Consider the following 26894-nt stretch of genomic DNA (forward strand, 5'->3'; position numbering starts at 1 on the left):
AGGTGGTCCATCCCTCTGATCAACTTGCAGGCCCTCCTCTGGGCTCACTCCAACCAGTCCATGTCTTGTGCTGAGGACCCCAGAGATGGACACAGCACTCCAGGTGGGGTCTCACAAGGGCAGAGTAAAGGGGCAGAATCACTTCCCTTAACTTGCTGCCCATACTGCTTTTGATGCAGCCCAGGATATGTTTGGCTTTCTGGGCTGACAACACCCATTGCCAGCTCATGTCCAGCCCCTCATCCACCAGCACCCCCAAGTTCTTCTTATCAGGGCTGCTCTCGCTCTGTTCATGCCCCAGCCTGTATTGATAGTGGGCGTTGCCCTGACCCAGGTGCAGGACCTTGCACTTGGTATTGTTAAACCTCATGACATTCCCATCGGTCCTACTTCTTGAGCTTGTCCATGTCCCTCTGGATGGCATCCCATCCTTCAGGTGTATTAGCCACACCACTCAGCTTGGTGTCATCAGCAATTTTGCTGAAGGTGCACTCAATCCCTTCACCTATATCACTAAAGAAGATAAATAACACTGGTCCCAGTACAGACCCCTGAGGGACATGACTTGTCACTGATGTACATTGGGACTCTGGACTGTTGATCACTACTCTCGGGATGTGACCATCTAACCACTTTCTTATCCATCTAACAGTCGATCAATCAAATCCATGTCTCTCCAATTTAGAGAGAAGGATGTTGTGGGGAACTGTGTCAAAGGCTTTACAGAAGTCCAGAGAAATGACATCTGTAACCCCTTCCTTGTCCGCTGATGTAGTTACTCCATCACAGAAGGCCACTGGGTTAGTCAGACCAGACTTACCCTTGCTTCTATGATCTTCCCAGGCACACAGGCTGAAAGGTCAGTAGTTCCCAGGGTCCTCCTTTCTATCCTTTTTAAAAATGAGTACAAGTTTCCCCTTTGCCAGTCACCTGGGACTTCACATGACTTCCATGACTTTTCAAATATCATGGAGAGTGGCTTGGCAACTACATCAGCCAATTCCCTCAGGACTCTGGGTTTCATCTCATCGGGTCCCACAGACTTATGTAGATTCAGGTTATAATTATATGATTTTGTTTATTAGATTTATAATAAAAGATACAAAACCTGATTACATTAATGTAACAGGCTACCTTTCCTGACCACAGCTTTTATTGGAAAAGAATGGGGATGCTGAACACAACTTATTTCCTATAAATTTTAATTTGATGACTGGAAGTAGAAACCCTCACCCTGCTTTGTCTTAACAATGATGACAGATTCTCAGTTGTATTACTGGAAGGCACTGTTACAACCTGCAAAGGGATTTCCAACTTGTCATCTATTATTTTGCTGAATTATTAATAGATCCTTGGTTGTATTCTATTGCTCTGAATGTTAATTCATTGTGATGATAGAAAACTCAACAATTATTAACTCTGTGTGTAAATCTATACACATTTTTCATTCAAAAAGTGTTTCATGAGGCTGCAACTAGTGAATATAGTATTAAAATGTTTTATTTTGTGATGCATTTGTTTTATCTGCTGCCAACAAATGTTCAAATGCAAAAAAGTTAGTTGTCTTTGAAGTAGCAAAGACCAGCCAATCTCCCAAGTGTGTTTCGTTTTCATTCATTTTTTTATTCTTCTTATGTTGTCACTGTGCATTGCATTTCTCAACTCCATTGAAACTCCTTCTCAAAACCTCTTCTTTTGTGAACCTGTCAGCTCACACAGAAGTGGGAGTTGGAAAAGGGCTTTTTAGGTCACCCAGTCAGTTTTGCTGCCAGTGTAGTGAGGAGAAGTCAGCAAGGAGGGATGTTTTAGTTCGCTCTGATGTGTTTTCCAGTAAATAGTGGTGCACTCAAAAGTCCAGCAGTCACCTGTGTTTTCTGCTGAGTGCTACTGGACTTGGTCCATGTACCCATGATGTTTCAAACATCATGTTGTGAAAAAAGCTTTGGTTTTTAATACTGAATCTGAGAGTTTGAAAGAAACTAAATGCTGATAGTAAGCCAGTATCTGTGTGCAAAGATGTAGATAATGTGTATATAGTGTGTATGCATATGTTCATTAAGGCAGGAAAGCTTCTTGTCCATATGTGATATCTGAAGAAGCAGGAACAGTGTCTTACAGCTGCTTTATACCTAAGACGATAGCCAACCTGACTGCAAAAGAAATAATAAATAAAGCAATATGAGGTGCCCAAAAAGAAAATTAAGCTTAAATAAATAAATTATATGGTACATAATTATCTCACATGAATGATGGATTTCATCTGTAAAATTGAAGCCTCTAAAGGCTCTGCACTACAGATAAAAGGTAATGCAACCTGAACTTGTAGTTTGATGCAAGTGAAATCTTTTCATAGCTTTTGGGATGTATGTAATTGTTTAACTATGTAATAAAAAACAGATGGATACTAGACTGATTTAATGGGGGATGGTGAGGAAATAGGGAAGGCATGAAGTTTCACCAAGTACATATAAACCCATGTGTATGCAAGTGTGTATATACAAATGCTCTTTTCTCTGTATCCCGAACTTTATATTGGAAATTTCATTTTAAAAAGAATAGGCAGGTCAGTATCTAATACCACAGTTTTGTTTGGCTTTGCTGATGTGATTAACTGTGACTGAAAAGGTGATGCTCTTTTTAATCTAAATATTGCAGGTGCTGTGGTTAGGAGCAAACAGGTTGGTTACATCCTGCTGTCAGTGTCAGAATAGTCCTAGACTGGCTTAAATGCATATGTGACCTGATTGGATAATTAACAAAATTAAAGATACCCTGTAGTTTGATCCTATCCCTTTGAGAGAGTGGGAACTCTCCATGTCTTTTAAAATAAATAGGAATGTCTGACAAGGATCACAGGGAAAAAAATCTCTCCATGTTCCACTCAACTTAAGCAGTAAATTTTAAAATAGCCTGATTTACAACCTGTGGAGTTCACAGAATGATTTATTTGCTGCAATGTCCTTACAGTTGTTGTTAAAATCTGAATATGATGTCTTTTAGGTAACAGCAAGCTTTTCAACCCAGTTGGGAAAAGTGGGTTATGTGTGTTAGTTCTTTGTGGTAAGAGAACTAGATTAAATGACTTAAAAAGCAGATATGCCAAAGTATTTCCTTCTTTTTCTGTTTTTCTTTTTGTTGGTTTGGGGGTTTTTTCCCATTTTTTTCCCTATTTATTTTTTTTTCCCCTCTGTTTTTTTTTTTCTTTTTTCTTTTTCTCTCTTAGTCTGGAAAAGAAAAATAAACTCAAGAACAGTACCTGGAAACTGTTGCTACATTGCTCTGTTAATTTAAGGAGAACACAATATGTTCTTGATTTAGGTGGAGAAGTTAGCATCCCTCGGTTTTTACCAGGAACCCCATACTCACACAAGGATCAATATATACTGAGATTTCTTTTTTTTCAGTATGAACTTGTGCACCAGGAATGTTTCATGTTTGCTTTTCAAAACCAAAACCTTTCAGCACGTCTTTTCCGAAGTAAAATTAGAATTGCTAGTGTCAAATCCAAAATGTTTATCTGAGAAATCATGATTGAATAGGACAAACAAATGTCTGGGGGAAGAATTTTATCTGATACAGTAGCTCTCTAGTCTAGATCTCTGTGGGTATTCTGGTCAGCAGTGCAATTAAGACAATTGTTAGCATTCTCTCTCTTTGTACAGGTTCTTAGCATTAACAACCAAGATCCTTCTCAAATGGCCAGAAAAATCCATCTGCCTTAAGAGGAAACTCCCTGTTAGTTCCAAATTATGAAGAAAGCTGATATCTTTGCAGCCATAAAGTCAACTTCATGTGTAATGCACCCCACAATTCCCCCAGCTGTCAGCTGGCATGATAGCTATCAACATAATCACTAGACATGCTCTGTGGCTCTGACCCTTTTCTGCCCTTTATATAAGAAAGTGTCTGTTCTGTGAGCTAATGATCAGACACAGATAATAAGGCTTTCCTTTCCTTAACCCAGAAAACTACTTCAAGGTTGTCATTCTCTCCCAAATAAGGGTGCTCTTTAGTGCTAATACAGCCCCTTCTTGCCTCAAAAGTAACAGAACTCATCGCTGCTGCTTTGAAGACTGCAAGTCAAGCGTTTTTGGACCAGTTACTTCAGAAGTGACATCAGGCTATTGCATCTTCAAAATGACTAGGTGGCCTCGATATATTTATAGTCATGTTCCAAGTTCTCTCTCATTCTGTAAGCCATTTCCATTTCTTCTAACTTTCAAAACAGTTTTGCATCACAGTCATTGGATAACATGGCCAGTTGTAGTTATTTTTGTAAGAAATTAGGTAGTTCTCTGCTTGTTTTCCTTTTAATTTATTACAGAAGTCACAGAAACTCTGAAAGTCCTTAAAGTAAGCAAATATTAACTATCACCATCATCAAATTTGAATTCGCTTTCTATGGGGATCAAATTACATCTAATAAGTTCGAAGCAGTCTTATTTTCAGTTACTTTCCTGTTTCTCTCTGCTCTGTTGGTTTTGTGAGAAAAATCTGTGAATAATTGAATGAGTGGTTGGGAGATGTTTGTGAATGGTAGCTGGATGAGCTGCAGGAGAGGATAGAGGAGATTGCTAAGTGAAAAGATGAGAAAGTTGACCTTGGGAAATGCAGAGTGAGGGAGAAATAGGTTTGTCTTAATTGAAGGGTAATGGGAATGGCTGTTTTCCTCCTGAAATGTATATACACAGTTCGAGGCAAGGATGCTTTCACTCAGTTTCACAGAATTGCATGCAAATGCCAAACCCTTTGCACCTTAAATGATGGTATTTAGGATATTTATGGTAATCATATGATTCTTATTGAGTAGACTCAAAATGTTTTACCACCTTGAATGATGGTATTTATAGCCAACTAACTATCACTGTTATTATTTTATGACCTGGTTATATAATTTCCACCTCCAAGTAGCACAACTGTAACAGTGGGTTGGAGTTCTGTTGATATGATTAACTTTACTTTTGAATATTTTTTTCTGCCTAAGTTATTAAGTAGTTGTCATTGAATCTTCAGTACAGAAGAAACTTTGTATTTATTTCTTTTGATTACTTTGCGACATTACAGTGCATTACAACCTTTGTTAAGCTAGTGGGTTTTCAAACTTCCAAGTGGTACAAAGCCTACTGCATCTCAGAGGGCCTGTTTTCACACAGGTGCACCTCTCAACCCTTTTACCACAAAAGGTAGAAAGCTGTTGTGTTGGGAAAGTCAGAAGGCTGTTTAGGGAATGTAGTGGTAAGTTTTAGTGAGGGGATCAGGGTAATGATCATTGTATGTTTGGCATACTTTCTGGGTTTTAACTTTTACTGGGGGATTTTCTGTGCAACATTGTAAACATTTATGCTTCCATAGCTCGTTCATGCTCTTTCTTTCTAATAAATTGTGCAGCTGGTTGCTGTGTTCCTACAGCCTTTCACCTAAATATGAATGACTTCTTCCATGTAGATTACCAGTATATTCAGGAAGCCATTGAATAATTGGTGGTGACTTACTCTAGTTTTGTGGAAGGGTTGGGGAAGAACTGACTTTTTTCAGAGACATACATAATGGTGGTTTTTTGTAGCTAGCTTGGAAACGTCTGCCTGAGCGGTACACATGTGGGTTGAAAGAAAATTCATCTCTGAGTCTGACAAGGCTGTTGATTCAGGCCAACTTCAAGGGAGAAGCTGCTGCTCTGAATGTCCAGGCAGAGGTTATCCCAGCAAGATTCCAGCTACTCCATGGTGGGGGAAGGCAGCTGACCTGATAGAATAACTTACATTGAGATAAATTCTCTTAATCCAGGAAGTGTTACGCTGGTAACAATCCATAATAGCTATTTTAACATCTTGTTTCTTCAAACACTGTGGACAACTGAGTTCCTCCCCATCTGCTGCCTATCTTGGGACAGTGCTGCATTGTAGGTATTGCTTTAGATTGAGTAACTACAGTGCAAAAATAATAGCAGATTATTGATATGGGCAATTAAATACACCAGCAAAGAGACCTAGGCTCTGGATGAGATTTTTAGTATTGTATTGAGAACCTTGTGTTTAAGGGTTTGTCTGTGAACAAATTAATTAAGGTGACTGCTTTAGGGTGTTTTATTTTCTTTAACATTACTGCCCCCATATGGATATAGTCAGAATGTACAGTGGAGTTAGGGAAGGCATTTTGTATATAAAGCAGTTTTAAATTCTTTGTCAACTCTGAGCTCGTGGAGTTCAACTGGCTTTTACTTGCTTGGTATTCAAACAAAACAATGTATGGCAAGGTAGGTGCTGACATCTGAAACAGATAACTTGGAAAGAAATGCACTTTTCAAGTAATTATAACTCAAAATTTTTGCAAATGCACCTGTGGTGCACCAGTCTTCTAGAAGTTCATCTTACTGCTGAATACAGATTCAAGCACTTAAACCTTATTTATAAATTAATTTTTATGTAAGTGTATCTACAAACTTCTAAAATCCATTTCAATATTTTAAAAATAAATTCGACATAGTAACTAACTTGGGAATAAAGTCATGTAGCTGATACTTGCAATTAAGTTTAAGGTGATTTTTGTGAAAGCTCAGCATGGTAATCTGGAAGAAATGTATCTTTTCATTTATGTAATTATATAACTGTCTCTAAATTCTCATTATGTAACTGTCACTAAAGTTAATTTTATTGTCAGTTTACTGGTTTCTGTGAATATGTGCTAAAAAAGCGTAACTTATCTTTTTTTTGCATGTGTCTGTGTGGTTCACTATATAGTACTAAGTTTTCAGTTGTGAATGGGTTGGGTTGAAGATTTATTTTTAACAAGCCCCATGCAGTAAAATCCAAAAGTCAGTTATTAATAAACGTTTGCTATTGCCACAGCAGCATTTTTTTTTTAAATGACCATTTCCAGGCAACTAGGGGAACAGTTAAAACTTTTTTTTTAATCAGTTAAACTGTTACAGGCCAAGTTGAGTGTTTTATTTATTCCAAGTAGCTCATTCAGTAAATTCTTTGAATGTCCCGAAGGGCTCTGTGTGGAAAGGATGTTTACGAGTGCAAAGTCAGTGTTATACTTACAAGCTATTCTTGCTTAACACTACATTGTTTTAAACATGCCGATATACATTACCATTTGCAACCTTAAATTTATTCTGCACAAAGTGACAACGCTTTGTAATCTATTAAATGTAACCCATAATGGTTTGATTTCTTTTTTTGTTGAAAATATGCTTTCTGTTTCTTCTGCATTTTGAGACCTTTAAAATGGTATGAAGCAACAATTTTTGCTGAATACAGCAATATTTCCCCCCTGTTTGACATCTAGGAAATCTTTCATTCTCTTCATCTGTATGTGTGTAATTTGATAAAGCTCATTTTTCAGATGAAAAGACATTAACTTGCCTCTGAAGTGTGAATTTAATTTGGATAGTGTTTGTTTTTTGTCTGGAGAAGAAATGGGGGGATATGTAGGCATTTACAACAACTTTTATATTTACAGTATACCTTTGTAAATACTAGTGAGTTATATTTTCAGTAACTCATTTTTATATCAGTAGCTAATTTATTTTTCAGATTTATCTTAAGATTGAGCTTTCATTTTTAGTATTGGAATTATACTAACCCAAAAAGCATAAAGACCAGATGAAAAAAGGAATTACAAATGTCCCTTTATTGTAAGAATAGCCAACTCTGCATGATTATCTGTTAGCAACAGGAGTGCATGTTCTCTGTCGTAATTTTTAGCAATTTGCCTTCCAAACAGGCAGTGCTGTGAAGTGGCACAGATCAGCAAGTCATGTGCCTGACAGCATATGCTGATTTTCACTGTGATGAACACAAGAACACTTCTGAGCTATGGGAAATGAAACAGTAGCCCAGCAACATATTATTCATGTCCCTAATAACCTATTGATAGTTAGGATATAATATGCTTTAGCAGGAGTGATAGTATTTTAGGAAAGAAATTAGATTAAAGGAATGTTTCCTTCTGACCCCACTTTGCAGCCAGATAAGAATTAAAGTCATGCTCACTGGTAATACATCTGCTGTTCTTTTGTGCCATTTTAGGGCAGATGTAAAAGCCAATTGCACAGGAGATAGCAGTAAAATGACTACAGAGAAAAATTAGCTGACATGGAATGGAGTGGAAGAACAACTGTTGCAGTGGAGCTGAGTGACACACTCCTTGTCTTGTGCCTTACTTTCTTTAAGAGTAAAGGCGAGATCCACGTGGTCCAGGTTTACTGATTGTTCTGCAACACCATTCCAGTGAATGTCTGAAGTGAGAATCCAACATATGTATAAGTTTCTTGTCCTATTACCTCAACTTTTGTTGAAAAAAACCAAAAGAAAACAAAATACTGTTTTAAAGTTTTGCTCACCTTCCCTGTTTCTGAATTTCTTTTAATGTGTTAAAGTTTAATGTTCTAGTTAAAAGTGTTCAGCTGAAGAATATATTTGAAAAGCTGTTTTCACATTTGGCTTACAGCATCAAGATGTATGCAAGACAGCAAGTCTCTTTCTTGATAATTTTTGTTTAAATTTCAAATAGAAATAATGCAGACCTAGTGGGAACTTTATAGATGATAATTATTTCCTACATGAGACCTATATATAATGATTGCCGTAGAACTTCAGTTATCAAAATTGAGTTTCAAATCAGATTACTCTAAATTATTTGTCACACTGTAGAAGTAAATGGTACCTTCAAAAAAATAAACTGTATTACAGGTTCAGAAAATTCAACACACTTAAGAAATAAAACCAAAAACATAGGTGTAGGACAATGTGTCTATGAGAGTATAGGGTATGCTGATGGGTCAAAAGTTGAAAATATTACATGTATTTGAGGGGCTGGCTATATTTGAAGAAAAAATAAAAATGCCAGTGAGAATAAAGATATTTGGTGTATTGGGAATAATATGGAATTGCAAAAGAAGATGAGACAGATGGAAGGAAGCTGTTTGATAACAGAATGAATGGAAGGAAGGTTAAGAGGTCAATGAGAGTAAGTTTGGTTGGAGATAATAAGATACAAAACATGAGTGATTGTATCAGTACATAAAGGACCTAAATTAGTTATGCCTTAAGAATGTATTTTAAAGCTTTGATTTGTGGAATCCAACCTGTAGATGTTGCCATACAGTTAAATACTTTGGGTGGGTTTTGAATACTTGATTTCCACTGAGACCAGCAATATTGCCAGAGTTTCCCATGCTGCCACTTTCCATTGTTTCTCCTGACCAAAAGATAGTCTGCTTTAGAGCAGCCAGTCTGCTGCACTTAGTTCATTTTAATCATATTGCTCTACCATGTTCTTGTGGGAACCTGCCATGTTTTTGTGGGCAGTCTCTTACATAACTTGAAAAGAAAAAGAAAAAAGACCCCCAAGCAACCAAGAAAACATATACCTCTTCTGTTGTCTCGTCCTCTAAAACTGCTCTGTTTACCACTGTCTTCTTTAGTGTCAGCAAAGGACTGACAACTTGCAACAAATATATCAGACACGATGTATATTGGTGCCTTTTTGTCCCCAAATGCAGATAAAATTTTTATTCACTCCAACAAAGTAAATGTTGTAGCAATCTTTTCACAGCACAGTACATATATATATATATGCAGATTGGATGTGCTCCTTTGTAATTCCCCAAGAGAGGTGTCGGAGTCCTCCTCCTTTGTCTGGAGCTTCTGTAGTGGCACTGTAGGATCCATTTTTCTGCCCATGTAAGACAGTTAAGTTTGACCTGAATCACCAGAGGGCACTGCTGGGTCTCTTTAGGGGGCCATCGTGTCAGTCTGTGCCTTGGAGAGAGGAACTATGTTTTTTCATAACTTATTCTCTGATAATACCTTTTTTCCATCTTGACCCAATAAAAGATCTAGAAAGAAAGTGGTAGAAGATCCATCTACTGAGTTTTGGTGTGAGTTTGTTTTCACCCCTCATCCTTTCCCGTTTATCATGTCAGCCTGTCTCATGCATTTCTTCTTCAGACACCTAAGGTATAAATTCATGGGCTGTCACTTAGGATCCACAGTATCCTTGTAATCAATAAATCACACACTGCTGTGTGTCAACTCAGTGCTTCCATTGGACAATATGAAAATTGTGCTGCCTGTGAAAAAATATCAGTGAAGGGAGACTATAGCTTCCCTCAATATTTCCAGTCAAATTCAGCATTTTACACTATGTAATAGTGTATAATGCACAATAACTTGCTTTGTAATGACAGAATAATGGGGGAAAGGTTCTTCACAGAAGTCTCTCTAAGTATTTAGCTGAGAAAACTTTTACAAATATTTTACACTAATGGAAAAATACGTAAGTCCTTCAGGACTGTAGGCTGCTTCTGAATGTGGCAGTAGTGACAGGAAAGTAAACTTTGATGTAGTAAAGATGTACATTACATTTGAACCTTATTATTTGACTGTACTATGCTGAAGCTTGAGTACTGTGAAGTTTGTGGCTAGAATAAATAATTTTTTTCTAATTCACAGTGAAATCTCTAACATGATAGATTTCTTGCATATACTGTGAAAGTTCCTTTGTATCTTCCCTTCAAACAGCTGTCTAGAAGTAGTGCTGCTTTTGGGGTTATCTGCCTTAGGCGCTTTGCAAGTGGTGCATCAGTTACGTGTGTGTTAGCACGAGGTGGCTGCTGGCACTTGAGAGGGAAAGGTTGTGCAGAATTAGTCTGTGCCAGCCATTCCCTGAAGGAGCCATTCCTGGGCCTGTGAGTTGAGGGCATAGCTCGACCATCTGGGAGGATGGGCTGGTTCTCCTGGAAAGTGCTGGGAGCTGTGTGTATTTGTTCTTTAAGTGGCATCCATGGGGGATTCTCATCCCTTTCCTGAATGTGACAATCTCTTGTGACAGGAGTCTTTGCTAAGGCTGCTGGAGTCAGTCTGCATATCCTGTGAGAATGGAAATTTATATAGAATTTTGGAGGAGTTATCTCTTCAGTTATAAAAACAAACTAACAAAGACTGAAAAAAGTCTACATCTCAACATTTCTAGTTATTACAGCATTATGGGTATCTCTTACTTTAAAAATCTGTCTGTAGAATATATTAGAGAAGTTAAAGTTAGATGGTTTTATGATATTGGGAAGAAACTGTTAATCATTGCTCTTCTGTAGGATAATACAAGACTGATTTAATTTCTGAATTTTTATCAGTAAATTGTTTTTTATTTGTAAATAGTGTATGGATTATCCCCATAGCATTATTATAATAATCACAATGTTTCATAGTATAAAATATGCTGCACATGAAATATCTGTTGTTCAAAAATTCAACTTTAAAGTACTGTCTTTTTCTCAGTGCCTGTAACAGTTTCACTGTCCACTGCAGCTGGAGAGTATACTAAGAGATGGAAACAACTAAAAAAAATCAGATTAGATCCACAGCTGATCTGTTCATTAATTTGCTTTATTCCGCTTAAGTGAAAAAGTCATATCTAATGAAGAAGTGTACAGTAGGTTCTTTGATGTTAAAAGTGCTCATCTTTCATGTTTGAGAACCCTTTTTTTACCTTGATTTTAAGCACAATTAGTATTCGTTACATTGTGGTCTGACAAAAAATAGATGTTTAAGACAGATTGGTTTTAACTAGTGTATGACCTTTCTATCATACTTCTGATGCAGGAAACTTAAAACTTTCATACGTTATTATGTTTTATATTGAAAAATATTTGACTTGATTGCAGCGTATGAACTTACACCTAGGACAGATATGGAAAAGTCACAGTTTCAGTGAGGTTAATCTTGCCATCCACATTTAAACTTTCATCTTTTGAAATTGGATTTGCTTATTGCATTTCTCACTACTGAGTTTCATTTACATTTATATACTGGTTTTGTGTTTTCTTTTACTCTTCCTGTGCTACTGTGATTGAATTAGAAGTATTGTATTTCTTTTTTATCATTATGAGAATTATTTAAAATAAACAACATATTTTTCCTAGTGTCTGGGAGTTTTAATAAAATTCAGGTATAGCCTGTTTTAATCATAAGCATCCATTGAAATCTGTTATCCTACTCTTGTGTAGCTGAATATATTGACAAATGAGAAGAACTAGACAATTATATATTCAAAAATACAAATCCGTCAGGCTGTTAAATAATCTTTCTTGTAAATTTGTAAACATGCTGCAAATTGTTAAAACAGAAAATCGTAATTCAGCTTGTGATGAAGATTTGATTCTGTGCAGGTAGATGTTCTGAGTTGTGTGGTTGTGCGGAAAGGATTAATGTAGAATTCGGCATATAATCAATCATCTGCGTTAGAGTATGTGAGGGTACCAGGAGCAGGTGCATTTAATGAAATAACTGAGGGTGCTGTCAGGTCTTCGAAGTTTTGACAGATGCAAACACTAATGTAAACACGCTCTCATAACCAGCAAACTGTACAAGCAGCACGATAAAGTGCTTACTCAAGTGTACCTTGCTGTTTTCATAGTAATCCAGGCAGGAACTTTCCACCTGAGGGTAAAAGAGTTTAGAGCTGATTCTGTTAAATAATGTACTTCCAATAGGTCTGTAACTGTAGCAGACTGCTGTTGTGAGCCTCCCTGTTTTTAGTTGGGTTTTGTTTGGTTTGGGTTTTTTGGGTTTTTTTAAGGCATACTGCAAACACAACCAGATTGATAGGAATGGAAGTTATTTTCCATATATTAAGGAGGCACTCAAGTTAGTTACTGTGTAAAAACAACATGGATATTCCTAGCTATGAAGGATGTGAAAAAATTCTCTGGATCATAAGAAAATATGAAGATTCTTTTATTTACATATATCTGTAAAATAAGAACATGAAATTAAAAAATGCCAAACTTGTCATATTCACTATTCATCTGCTTTTTCCTTGGACTGGAAGGAGCTAAGTAAGCAGAGTTATTTTGAGCTGTCTTGTCGTGTTCTTCGGTTGGACACTGTTTAGCATCTAGCTTGTCACTCTGGAGATAGCTGAACATAGATTTATTATCAGAAAATTTATACCTTTGGACTTGGTATAAACTTACATAAAAGAAGAAAGCAGATATGCAGCAATAGTAAAAAAGCAGATAAAGTTTATTCCAAGTAAAATTATTCATGTGGTAAGGAGTAGGAAGGAACTGAAACACAGCAGGTATGGTACTACTCCTTTTGTTAGCAGTGTGTATCAACTTGTGTTCTCTTAAACCCATGACTCCATGAAACTTTAAAATTACTTAGTTTATGAACTGAGAGTTTTCTTAGAATGAAAACTGCATACTTGAAATGCTTATACATCAGTCACTTTTTAAACAGCTTTGAAACGTTCTCACTAGTTCTCCCCCGCTCAAAATCCCAACCCAAATGCCAAGTATCCACTTAGTATCACAAAACATAATGCTGTAAACAGGCACAGGACTTTATAAACATCTGTATTTTATTCCAGAATTCTGGTTTGTATGTGCAGTGTTATAATCGTAATAAAGGACTATGAGGTTAATGAGCTGGGGAAGAAGCAGCTGGTCAGAATTATTTCCCTTATTAACAAGAAAAGATGAGGTAAAATCCTTTAGCTTTTTTTCCTCTTCCAGGTACAGAAATTCCATGGCATGCTCACTGTTATGTTCACCTCTTGGTTTTAGAACTGGCACCTCTCCAGCCCCAGCATAGAAGTGCAACTCTGACATATCTGGATTAGCAAACGATTTGTTTAGCTAGTGCTATGGTTACATGTAGGGACCACATAGGGCCCCAACATGTGGTGTCAGGCAGAAAATGTAAAATTACATGGCTATAAGTAAACATTCCTTTTAATGTTTGATTGCTTAGAACTCTCTTCAGTTATTTTCTTATTGTTTTTGCCTGATTGGATTTCTTTTTTATTATAGTTTTAATAGTCTGACTTGTGGACTAACGAATGCAGTAAAACCTGGTCTAAACAGTCTGTAGCAGGTATGGTTTTTGCTGATCTGTAAAATATGACGCAGGAGCACATACTGCTCTTTTGGAGCACATCCCTAAAAGATCTGCTCAGAAAATTAGTATTCTGAAGACAACATGATATATTGTTGGCCATCTGCAGTGATATTTGGTTTGTAAATAAACTCAGTGTTCTTATAGTGCTTGTGCAGATGTTTTGTACAGTTTACTTAACACTTTTTTTGCTAAAAATCTTAAATGAGGTTTGCAAAATCATAAAACTGCAGTGTTCGGTTTACTGCCAAATATTACTAAAGGTTACATATTTCTGTTTATTTGTAACATCTCTCTCAGAAGACACTGTAAAATTGTGAAAGCTGGTGTCACTTAAAAATCAGTTTTTCAAGACAACATATTTAAAAACTCCCACTGTGACCTAAATGTATGACAACAGCTTTCTGCACTTCTACTTGTTAAGAGATACAGTTTTAAAATTTTCCTTACCTGTGATTTTGCAGTGCCCATACTGGAGAAGTTGCTGTACCTTCTAAAAAGCAATAATAATAATAATAATAATAATAATAATAATAATTTTTTTTGATAAATAATAGCCAACTAGACAGTGTTGTTGATACTTTGAATAAGGAGAACCATTCACTCAAGCTTGAAAGTGAAAGTAAAATTGCTGCTTTCAGTCTAGCTAGGCAATGATTTAAAACACTGACTGAACTAAACAACTTTTTGGATTTGTTAATCAGACCGTATGTAATAAACTAAATTTTACCTTGTTTCCAAATTTTTTAAAAGGCTTAGCAGTGATTAAAGAGGTTAAAATATGGATTTGAAAATAGGTGCATTTATGTATTACAACAAATGCTTTAATATATATTAAGCATAGTTAATGTAATACAGATTTTCAGTAATTCGGAGATATTAGTTACCCTGTCTTAGATCAGCATGAGTGAGAAGATACTGGTCATAGGTCTTGACACTATTTAAGAATGTGTATTTCAGTCTAAAAGAAAGTGAGTTTATTATAATAGGTGTTTCAGGTTTTTGGATGCATCATGTCTAGCTTTTCTCAATCTTCATAATCATTTGTGTTAACACCTGACCTTCATTGTATGTTCCAAGTGTACAAACATGCTGGTATTGAGAAGAATAACTTAGTTTTACATCAACTAAATGATACAGTGATTTTGAAACAAATGTTAAATAACCATCTCCTTGTTCACTGCTGGTAGAAATGAACTGCACAGACTTCATCTTTGTAGTTTTGTGCATTAATTTCTGATGTGAAAAGGCAGTTACTTGTTCTGCTTGCTGCATTGGAGGCTCACAGCATTGTTTCAAGCAGAAGAAAAAAGCAACTTCTAAAATAAACTAGTTTGGCAATCTGAATATTTTTAAAGATGTTCTAAATATTTTCTTTAATTGATTTTTTTTAATAATACTTAATGAAATTATGTCATACTGTGCCATGAAGATTTAACCACCACCTTTAACTTAATCCTCTGCCTTTTCTTTCCTCTTTATGACCTGTAAAGATGTGTTTTTATTATTTGTCTGTTGATGATCACGGAAACATTCATTAGATTATTGAGAAAAGTGACTTAAATAATTCAAAAGTTTTGTTAAATTTACCTGGGAACATTTATTTCTATGAATTGGAAGATTATTTCAGTTTCTAAAAATACATAAAGGCAGGATGATCAGCAGTTGCCTCCAGTATTACTTGTGTTGGTGCTTTGTGTTGGATCCTTGCTTTACTGAAATTTTTAACATTATTTGCTTCATCTCTGTTGAACTGTTGTGGGCTTTCCCCTGCCTAACTAAGATTTTTCTTTAATCTGTATCTATAACATTCATAGTGACCATCACCATTGTCTACAGAGTCTGAATTACTGTACATTTCTAGTAGTATAAATACTGGTTTAGGAAATTACCAAATAATTAGAGGATGTATCATATCAGTTCTTTATTGTAGTCAGTACATATGAAGATATTCTGGAAGGGGATAAAATTGATACCAGTAAAGACAATTTTATATTTATGTAGAGATTACTGAATCTGTGATTAATAGACTAATTATTTCTTTTTAGATTTATTTATTTTTATATTTTGTTTATTCACAAGAGGATTATACAATGAAAAGTTTATTTATTCTGCTGAGTTTACTAGCTGTTAGAGAAGATACAAACAAAACTACAAGCAAGGTATCCAGATTGCACTGTGTGCATTCAATATGCTCATAGGTAAATTCAATCAGAATTTTAGGCAATTTCACAGTATGCAACAACAGGACAACTTTTCTTGGTATTTATTCTGCGTAGGAAATTTTCAGTTAGTAGTACAGCATGTATCCTGAAAAGGACCTCCAATATGAAATGTAGTTAACTTGAAGTCTTCTTTCTGGAATCTCTTGAAACTACAACACATTCCCAAGACTTTCTGAAGCTGATTCTAAGTGTGAATAGAATTATTTCCACATTTGAGATGTCGGTTAGCCTGTGCCTGTTGGTGTCTTGGTACAATCATTTCAGTGTATGTGGAGATGCTTATCTCTTCTCTCTCCTTTCTTACACATGGATTTCATAAGTTGAGGAAGGCTTTTTGGTTTTACCTGACAGTTGTAAGTCTATCAGAATGGTACTGTAAATCTCAAAATGAAATTACCTTTAATGGATTTCTTGAATTTCATTTAAATTTAGAGTTAATATGATGTCATTAAGCTTACCTCTAAAATGTAAATGGCCTTATTTATGTAAATTGAGTATGCATTCAGTGAAATGGCATTTTGATATGTGTGTACTGTCATTCACAAATACAAACCCGTTTTGAAATTATTGCCTCTGCAGATATCAGCTGCAAAGAGGACCAGGATTAACTGTCCTTTAGAAAATGTGTCCATTTTATGTTTGTAGTATCTAAAGCTTTTATTTCTTTCTCATTGAGTAACCAAGCACTGCAGACTTCACATTTTTCAAAGTTGTTTACTTTAAAGAAAACATTTACTTTCAGCTTGAGACCTGTGTGTCAAGTTTCTGTTGAATTGTACGTATTAAAAAAAGAAAAAGAAGTTTATAGTTGAACTGCCTGCGTAACTTTACCTATCTTGCAGTGTCGTAACTTTGACAGTATAAAATACTGTGGCTATTTTTATTCAGGCTCATTGTTTGGAAACTCATTTATATGCTATTTATTGCAGTCTTGAATCACTGCTGTAGAGCATGAAGTCTTCTTAAGCAATAGAAAGGAATAAATCAATTAATTAGGACTTTCTATTTAGAAGATGCATAGCATTTTGTTCTTACATTTCTGCTACAGAAAAGCATAAGCTTATGTGGAAATTTTACTGTAAATCTTGCTTGCCCTTCTAAATTATTTTTGTATTTCTCAGCCTCTATGTCTGTGTTCTTTTAATTGAGTACTTCGGAATTTATGTGAAATAATGTGTGTTTTCTCTTGCCTCTGAGAAGCTGTAATGATTAGGGAAAAAAAAAGAAACAGAAACCACAGCTGTATATTATTCAAATTACTTTTAAGAGAAGGCACATGAGGCATGTATTGCTGAAAAGATTTCAATTTTGTAACTTCAAGTGCAAGACTAGTTGGTATCCATAGTCACAACACTACAAATGTTCAACTGCTGAAGAAGGAATGAAAATAGCTCCCTTGGTGCTCTGTTGCCATAGGGGAAGAATCCCGTTGCAATTCCCAAAAGCATACTGCAGAAAGAAATTGCAAAATACCGCTTTGGCAGATGACAGTGAGGTGTTTATAAATACAGAAGCTGAACTGTATTAAGAAACTTCTTGGCAGTTTTCAGAGCATTTTCTGGTTTTAGTTTAAAATCCATGTTATGGAAGTATATAACTGGAGATTGTATTGAAAGTCACTTAGAAGTGATATATTGAAGCATTACTCATTTTAACTAGCTCATTAGTTCACAGTCTTCTTGTTGTGTCACAGCTGAAGAAAAGGTGTGGTAACACTCTAGCAATCTGATCATAGGGAGAAGGAGGATGCAATGCTGTTATCAGTGTGCTTATATATATTGTGATGCACAGTTAACTGCCTGTAGGTCATAGAAATCATAATTTGTAAACTCAGCAAAGCTTCTCTCTGCTGTTTTTCATAGTCTAAAACTTAAGAGAGATTATTAGGCATTGTGACAGCTTAGTTAAGGGTAATACATTTGGATCATGACTGATATTTTTCTCTACATTAAAAAAGATGATGGCATGTGGTCCTTCCTTCCCTGCTGGAGCATGGGTGATATCAAGTGTTTCAGCAAAGACCTATTTCCTACAATTTCAGAGCCTTGAAGCAGACTTCAGCTATCTTCTGCCTATAATATCTGATATAGATATAAAGTGTGTGTGTGTATATTATTTATATATATATATATATATAAAATGGTTCAACATGATTAATAGTTCCAAACCCAGCCAATTTAAGATACCTTTTAGATTTCTGCTCTGTCAAAGCATTATTTTCCTCACTCACTTGGAAGAGGTCTTGGTCCACTGATAAGTGTTTTCTCAGTGGCTTGCCTCTCCATGGCCTTTTGCCCTTCAGCTGAAGCTCTCTGTGCAGAATTTTATGTGGAATTTGGAGGGGTTTTTTAATCAAAATGTTTTTCCTGGATTGTCTACAATGATTAGAACTTGTTTGTTGTGTATCTGGGATCTTCATCAATTTATGTCTGTGTAAACAGCATATAAAGTGCAGATAGTGATTGTAGCCACCAGCGCACTTGTAACAAACGTGGGTAGAGCCCTCCCAAATCTTTGTTTGCGAAGCCCAGCCATGGGTGAGTGGTGGTACGTACACAAATGTATACATAACTTACCTAGAACAACACAATTATAAAAATCTACAAATAATAATGCATTTGGAAAAGAGGTTCTGACATTGCAGCTTGTCTGAGGCTCTGAGTTCCACATCCAGGTGGTTTGAACCTGAAGTTTTTCAAAACCCATTTGCTTTGGAGTTGACTGTAGTAAATATACAATCATTTAAAAATGAAGAAAAGAAAATTGTTTAACCAGTAAGTGAAATTCAAGATACATGTGTATACATTTTTATTTCTGTGCTCTCTGCTCTGGGATTTGGAAAATGTATAATGCATTTGGCATGGAGCATAGAGTGAATCAGGGAGCATAAATGCTGAGTGAATGGTATTGTGAAACAGAAGATTTCAGGTTTGAATGCTTAAAACTGACCCTTTTGACTGACCAGACCTAGATGCAGTGTTCTCCATATCTTGTACACAATGGATTTATGCAATGGCGTGAATGATATTTGCCTGTTCCTTCCTTCCTACTGAACATTGGTCTAACACTTTTCTAGAATAAACAGAAATGTTGTTTTCTTAGTCAAAGCAGTCTGCTCAGTTATCATTTTACATGTAAAGTTAAGATATGAGGCAGCAACATCAGTAGCAAAAGTGTGTTTATCTGTATTGAATCAGGTGGAATACTTTGGGCGTTCTTCAATCAACCCAGTTTTTGGTTTCTCTGGATAGCTCAGCAGAGCTGGTCACCACATGAATCTCCTGGAATGTCTTGAGTAGCAGAGGTCCGTGCAGGGATCTGCCTTCTTCCGTAGTGAAAATTATCATGGTGGTAATTTTCTATCAGTTTTTCCTTTCTCCCAAATAATTTACTGCATCTCAAACTATGTATCTATTTTATTTCCTCTTGTATCCCTTGTAGATAGCCTAGTTTCTTTAAAAGCCTTTGATTAATCACCTTGTGGAATTTGTGTAGGGAATTATAATAGACTATGTAATTAAATCTGCCTTGTCCTTATGTGTGTTGATTTCTCAGGAGAACACCACATTTGAGCCACAGTATTTATTTTATCACAAAATTTGTTCACAATTTCGCAGAATAGAATGTGATCCAAAAGTAGTGGTAGACTCCTGAGTTCAAATGGAAGAAGGAATTTGCTGCCCTATTCCTCTCATTTCTAATTTTAGTCCATTAAATAAAGGAATTAGAAAAATTCTTGTTGAATAGAAAATATCCATATAAACATTTTATTTCTAGTCTGCTTGAGAAGATGTCTGTTTTCAGTAGCTCATCAGAAATGCATTCAATGAAGTTACTACATATTTCAAGTGAGACTAGAAGTCTTTGTAACCTGAAAAAATAACCACCACAGCCTTTAAAATGGGACCAAGAAGGTCTCAGCTAGGTGAACAAAAAATTAGGAAAATTGCCTCGTAGTTTATTCAGAGCCCCAAACATGGTCTCCAGTGGAATATTCAGTCTCCTCTTGATCCATAGGAGTATTTGTGAGTTGTACAGGTTTCACATGGAAAATGGAGATAAACAGCCTTAACATTGCAACATGTATCTGAGTTCTTTTGTCGGAGAGCTAAACAAGCTAAAATTCTCAAACCTTTGTGAGCATTTTGAAAACCTGGTCAGGTATGATCAAGTTACTGTAATTTATGGCATTAGTGAGAGGTCTAAGGAGTCTTTGTCAAGCATGTACTGATGGTGGTATCAGATGCAGAGGCAGAACTGTTGGTAGCTTGTTAACTCTCTTATATGTGAAAGTATCATGATGCTTGCAGAGCACATCTTAGCCATGAAGTTTCATAATAAACACAGTCTAAGGACTGAGAGTCAGATTGATGATCAGATTTATAACACTGACTGTTAGATAGCTTTGTAGTGGGACTTAGCAGGGGAGAAAAAGACAAAGGGACCAGACTTTGGTAGATAACTTTGTAAACTGATGTGGTGAGATATAAGTGTTTCTGGGTTTCTGAATACCCGCTTTCATAGCACTGTCTCCAGTAACAACCTCTGCTTGGAGTCAGTTTGGGCCACCCTGCAGTGTCTGAGTGAAAACATAGCTCTCTGGGCAACTCAAATATTTTATTTCTTCTTATATTTTTATGAATTAAACAAAGTGTTCTAAATATGTCTTGTTTTCTAAAGCATTCAGAATAATTTTCTTTACTCACTGACAATACGTTTTTGAAGTCCTTATACTATATCCTTACTTTCTATCTGTATAGCCCTTTCTGTCAGTTGAATTTAGAATTCCTCATACTTCTTATATTTACAGAATAGTAATTGTGATGGTTAAATCTGTAAACAGGACCTAAAAGTTAACATAAGGAAATGATACTTGAGTGAGACATTCTTGCAATAGAACCCTAGAATTAAAGAAGAGGTGCTATGCAGCTCAGCGTAGGAATATTACCATTGCATTTTCATAGAAATGATTCTAAAATTGTGGAAATAAAACTGACATCTCTGTATATTACAGCTGCCTACATATTTTCTTTTTTCTTGATAACAGAATCACAGAATTGTTAGGGTTGAAAGGGACCTCTGAAGATCATGTAGTCCAACCTCCCTGCCAAGACATGCTATTGCCTATTAAACTGTTTCCCTGAACCCACAACGCCATATTCTCGAAAGGAAATTAAAGTTTTGCTCAAATGATTTTGGAAAATAAAGTGGTCTTTCAAGATAACTTCTTTTTCCAAAAACATGCAGCACACAAGTTAGTATATTCCAGCATTTTTGTGAAAACTTGCATCTCAACATGTCACAATGTTTTTCCTCAGTAGGAAAGACAAAATGCTAAATGGAATCAACTCTATTCTTAATATCAAAGAGCAGAGATGATATGAAATAACTGAGGGTTGTTGTCCACACCTTGATTTGACATGCCTTGTTTCAGATTGGTCAGAGCATGGTGCTAATAATGCCACAGTTGCAGGTTCAATCCCCATATGGGCCATTCACTTAAGTTGGACTCGATGATCCTCGTGTGTCTCTTCCAACTCAGAATACTCTGTAACTCCTTCTGCTGAGATTGAGTTGGAGAAGTGGCTTCTTGTACCTGAAAAATGAAGCCTTACGTACAGTCCTTTGTGTTAACTGGTGTATTCAACAGTTTTGTGTTTTGCCTCATCTTTGACTATAATTCTGTGTTATAATTTCATAATTCAGCATTTGTGAGTATTTGGGTATGTATGTTAATAGAGACAGGATATTTTTTTTCTTTAATCCTAACAATGGCTTATCAGAAGGTTCAGCTGAAATTAGGCTCATGTGATTTAGAGTTATGGTTAAGACAAGACTCACTTGTACATTTTTTTTTTTTTTACTGATTACAGCAGGCACGTAGCTGTGGCACTTAATTTTAACATCTGAATTCTATCCATGGGTCCTGCTGTCCTGCTGTGTAATTTAATAACTGCAGTTCCCTGCCTCACTTTCTCTATTTTTGAAATAAACATAATGATGTTGACCTCGGTTTTTTTCTGTGGTTTTTTGCTATAAACCTCAGTAGGAGAGTTACAAGGTGATGATAGCAGAAGTATGTTCTTACTGAACGTTTCTTAAGATTAAAAGCGTTTTTTAAATTTAAAAAGAATAGACTTAAAATATTGTGGGGTATGTATTCTTGAGCAAAGAATAACAACTGTGTTTGATCTTACAGACCAAAGCACCTTAATTAATGGGAAAATTTACCCCACTACCTCTGTTTAAATGAAGCATTCTAATATTGGTCTAACTAACTAAACTAATTGATCTCAGACTTATTTTAAGCACTTGGGGAATGTAAAACTCTATGAAAGTACAGTAGACTTGGAGTTTTTTATCTGAGATAAAATTGGGATAATGTTTACATCTGTAGTCATTCAAGTCAACTTTGAATAGAGAGAAATGCAGACATATTTCTGTAGTTAGACAAAATTTATTAACTTATGTTAGTTATTATAATGTAAAAATAATTTTTCACAATCACATAAACTTCGATGTGGCTTGAAATACCTGTTTCCCTTGTCTGACTTGGCAATTTAGGATGAAATGCAGGACTGTGTCTCTTAGATAAGCTGATTATTTTGCAAGACAATCATATTGGCTTGTCCTTGATAGTCCAAAGTAGACCAAAGTTGTATGTTTAATTTTTATGCTGTGTAGCTGCAATCTCTAACTCTTTAGCTCTGATTCTTCACTTTGGGATGTTACTGAAAATGGCTGTGGTGCCACAGGATAGCTAATTGCTAAAGCCTGTTTGGAATGTGGGTAAGTGAGCCATATTGGCAGTAAGCAGAGTAGTTAAGAGCAGTCTTTTTCCCTTAGTTGACGCCCAGACTAAAATTAAACAGACTTAGATATTTCCAAATTTAGGGATTTACAATGCATCTGTTCTGAGTCAGCTAGCAGAAAGAATTAATTACCTATACACTTTTATAAACTAGAACTATTCATTTGGGTGTAATATGCACATCTGCATTTTCATAGTATGCCTTAGTGAAAATGCCCTTCAAAACAGCAAGAAAATAAAAAAAATATTTCTTATCTCTTTTATCCTTTAAAATAATTGGATATTTACTCTACCCCAACCTGTATCAGCATCCTGCATATCATTAATGTAGCCTGAGACATCTAGGAGTCATGAGTACTCAATGCTAAAATAATTCATGGTGCAGTTTATATGGTAAGGTGGTGTAATATTTTCTTAAGTTAGTTAGTAGTAATTTACAGAGCTTGTCAGAATTGGGTTTTATTGTTGATCGTTCCCTTTGTTCGTGTTTATGATCCCTCCCCAATAGAAAATGTACATTAACTATAACTCAAACTTCAGTTAACTATAGAGGTTCTTCAGTTCATTTTATAGGGGAATATCTGAAATGTGTTACTGAAAGGTTTTACTGGAAATAGTAATAAAGGTGTGTTTGGATACTGCATACACACAGAACAGAATTTCGAAAGAATTCTGCCAGGGCGATCCTTTACTGTTGCAGAGATTAAATACATTTTCAGGTGCATAAATCCCAACTCTGCTTCTCAGTGTCTAGTTCATCGTGGTTTCTTACCGTTGTGTTGAATGTTGAGTTTCAATAAACAAATTTATGATTGAACTATTATTGTCTGTTCTTCCTAGTAAATTTTCTTTTATCCAGTGTTGGGAGTAACTCAGTAACGCAGTTTACTCTTTCACAAGGTTTGTGCATCTCCAAAAAGACAGTGATTTTTCCCAAGTATTGCCACCTCCCTTTCCTTCCCAAAGTGCTCATTCACTTCTGCCTTCCTTTTTCACTGTCCTGCTGCCTTCATCCTTCTCTCGTGTCTCTGTGATATTTGAGGCCCTTTCCTATTCTTTCATGTTGATGGAGCATTCCTCAGCTCCACAGCTCTACTGCTGGACTCTGCCCCATTTCACCTACCCTGCCTTTACCTCTGGCCTCTTTTTCTCTGCAGCTGTGTCCCCGGGGTGTCCTCTTCCAGCTCACCAGAAGTGTACTACATTCCCTTTTTTTCCCACATGTTACATGCTTGAGTTTTCCTTTATGAAGGAGCGGGTACAGAGAGAGCCCCAGGCTAATGACCCCTCACCTCCCTGCTTCTCCAGCAGCCTATGCTCAGCACTCCAGGTGGGAGAAGGTGGTGTGGCAGAGCCAACCCAAGCACAGGAGGCCCCAGGTTATTCTCTGTGGGCCCCCATCCCCCATCCCTTGGGAAGACAAGTACTGTTGTTGCAGCTGTCATCATCCAAGGAGGCTTGTCAAGAAGCTCATCCACAGGATGAGAGTGCCAAGCATCGCTGTGCTCTGCTGCCTTCTCTTCATCCTCCTCCACCGCCCACCTGCAGCCTCTCCTTCTTTCGTTCCTTCAGGACAGAGTGGAAAGTTTTAGAGGAAAGGAATTCTTTGCCCAAGCTAAGCCTGGCAAATGACACCATGACTGAGGAAATTCTCAAACATTAAAGATTACGTGATGTTGGGTCAATACTTATTTTTCAAGTAATTTACTAGATATATATAATAGATAAATCTGGCCAGAACTGGGATCTGGAAAGGAAACGTAAGTGTGCTATGGGACTAAGGTCTACTTTTTTCTGAAATGTAAATTTAATTAAAAGGAGAAAAGGGGAGGGAAAGAAAAGAAAGTTTACCACAATCCTAATGAAATCCAGGAAACTTTAGCATTGCTTTTTGACAGAGACAAAATAGCAATTTTTTTTTTTTCTTAGACATGTAAGGAACCTGCTTCCAACTTAAAGCTTGATCCTCCCATCAGTGAGAACTTCCTTAAAAACTGGGAAGGATTCTTATTTCTTGGCATGAAATCAGGAGGCAAATCTGAGAAACTTTTTTTACTGGATACTTTTTTTGAAGAAAGCTGTTACACAGAAAACAACTTTACATAGGTGATTAAACTGCTCTTTGAATATGGTGATGGAGTAGCAAATACAACAGTAAATTTCAGTAATTCAGTGTGGCAGAAGTTGCTTAGTAGGAAGCCAAAGTTACCTGACAGTCAAATTGAGAAATAAATAATGTAATTGCTTATGTGACTACTTCTACTGGGCTTTTTTTGTTTGGTTGGTTTTATTTTTTTTTACATCCCAGTCACCAGCTATTGAAAGACATCTGGAAAAATAAAATATTTTGCTATCTCTGCTGTCTTACTGTAAAATTTTATGGGATTGTACCAGTGTGACTTCATTGAGGGGAAAAGGTAGTTTCAGTTCAAAGCATGACTTAATTTTACTGAACTTCTTAGTTGTAGCTAATTTTTTTTCAGTAATCAAGAAACTGTGTTATGTTACCATAGCATGATGTGCTATAGTAACACCATTTTTTCTTTTCAGGAGTCTGTTAGAAGTGTGGGATTTTCTGTTGACTTTGCCTGTAGGCTGACTATTCCTCGCTCTTTGGGAGGTCTGACTCCGACTTATCAAATCACATATACGTTAAACCTTTCATTAAGTATTGCTGACAACAGGCAGTATCTCTTAAAGATGCAGGATTCTCTTACTTTGGCATCCAAGTATCCTATAAAAGCTAATGATTGAAGCATATACTTTATAAATCCTCTGTTACCTTTTTCTTCCTTTTTCTAGTTTTCTCCATATCTTGCCACGACATATTCACTGCTCTTCTTACTTGCATGTTACCCCTTTACTTTATGCTTGACATTGGCTTTGCCTTAACCGCAGATTTATTTCTTAGGTTTTTACTGACGTTTAAAACCATCAGCTCACATAGAGTAGTCTGTGCATAGAAGTTCCTCACAGTGTGTGTTCCAACTCCAAGCCTGTGCTAGGCAGATGATTTATCTTTGTGTATTTCTTGACTGCCATTTTCCCATTGTGCTCATTAGGCTTGTGTCACCCCAGGTTGGTGCGTCTTTGCTATTTGGAATTCAGCTGAGTTTAAAATTTTGTTATATACAATAAACTCATAACTTATATTTTTTTAATTAATTTCCCATTTACAGTTTTGCTGATGTGTGTTTTGAAGCTCATGTTTTTACTGTTTTTTGGAAAGTACATTGAATTGTGTGTCAAGCTTTCTGAATTTATTAGAATTTATTATTAAGTTCAGATTGCTCCATAATTACATTGTATACTACGGAGTACATGTAGTATATACTGCTTTGGGAACTATGATTCTAAGTATTATAGAACTACTGTAATTTTCTAGAACTTGGTGCTGGGATCTTCCAGTAACCAGGATTTCTGTTTAAATTTATTTTGTTATTTATTTAATTATTTAAATAATTAATTTGTTTTAACATTGCAAAGCTTATGTGGAAAGATAACCACCTACTTCTATTTGCCATACTTTTTCAATATAATAGATACTTTGCATTATATTAATATACCTCACCAATGCATCATCAGATTTTTAATGCAGGTTTAATGGAAATAGTGATATATAAATTGGGGTTTAGTGTGCATAGCTTGGTGTATCTGCTAACATTTCTGGGTACTGAGATAGTTATTCTCCTATTTTGAGCCTTAACATTTTCCATGTAAGTTTTTCTTCACAACCATAAGAAAACTAGAAGTTTCCTTTTAAGCAATGAAGATATAGTAACTCTGTCTTGTAATACTAAGAATTCAAAAGTGAGATTTAAAGAAAATAAGATATACTGTAAAACTTAGGGTAAAATCCTAAGAGCTCACAGTACTGAGATTGCCAATCTTATCAGAGTTAAAAAATTTGCCTTATTTTGCCTAGCTCATCTTCTAAAGAATATTCGTGCC

The 26894-nt window shown here is 36.0% G+C and overlaps 1 protein-coding gene across 4 annotated transcripts in view; it reads left to right on the forward strand.

Annotated features, from left to right (window-relative positions):
• The window catches only part of VPS13B (vacuolar protein sorting 13 homolog B), a 426536-nt gene that overhangs the window by 155927 nt on the left and 243715 nt on the right, over positions 1 to 26894 (forward strand). The window lies entirely within an intron of this gene.

The sequence above is a fragment of the Corapipo altera genome, unplaced genomic scaffold (assembly GCF_003945725.1).
Source record: "Corapipo altera isolate COAL_440 unplaced genomic scaffold, ASM394572v1 52b, whole genome shotgun sequence".
Classification (NCBI taxonomy): Eukaryota; Metazoa; Chordata; class Aves; order Passeriformes; family Pipridae; genus Corapipo; species Corapipo altera.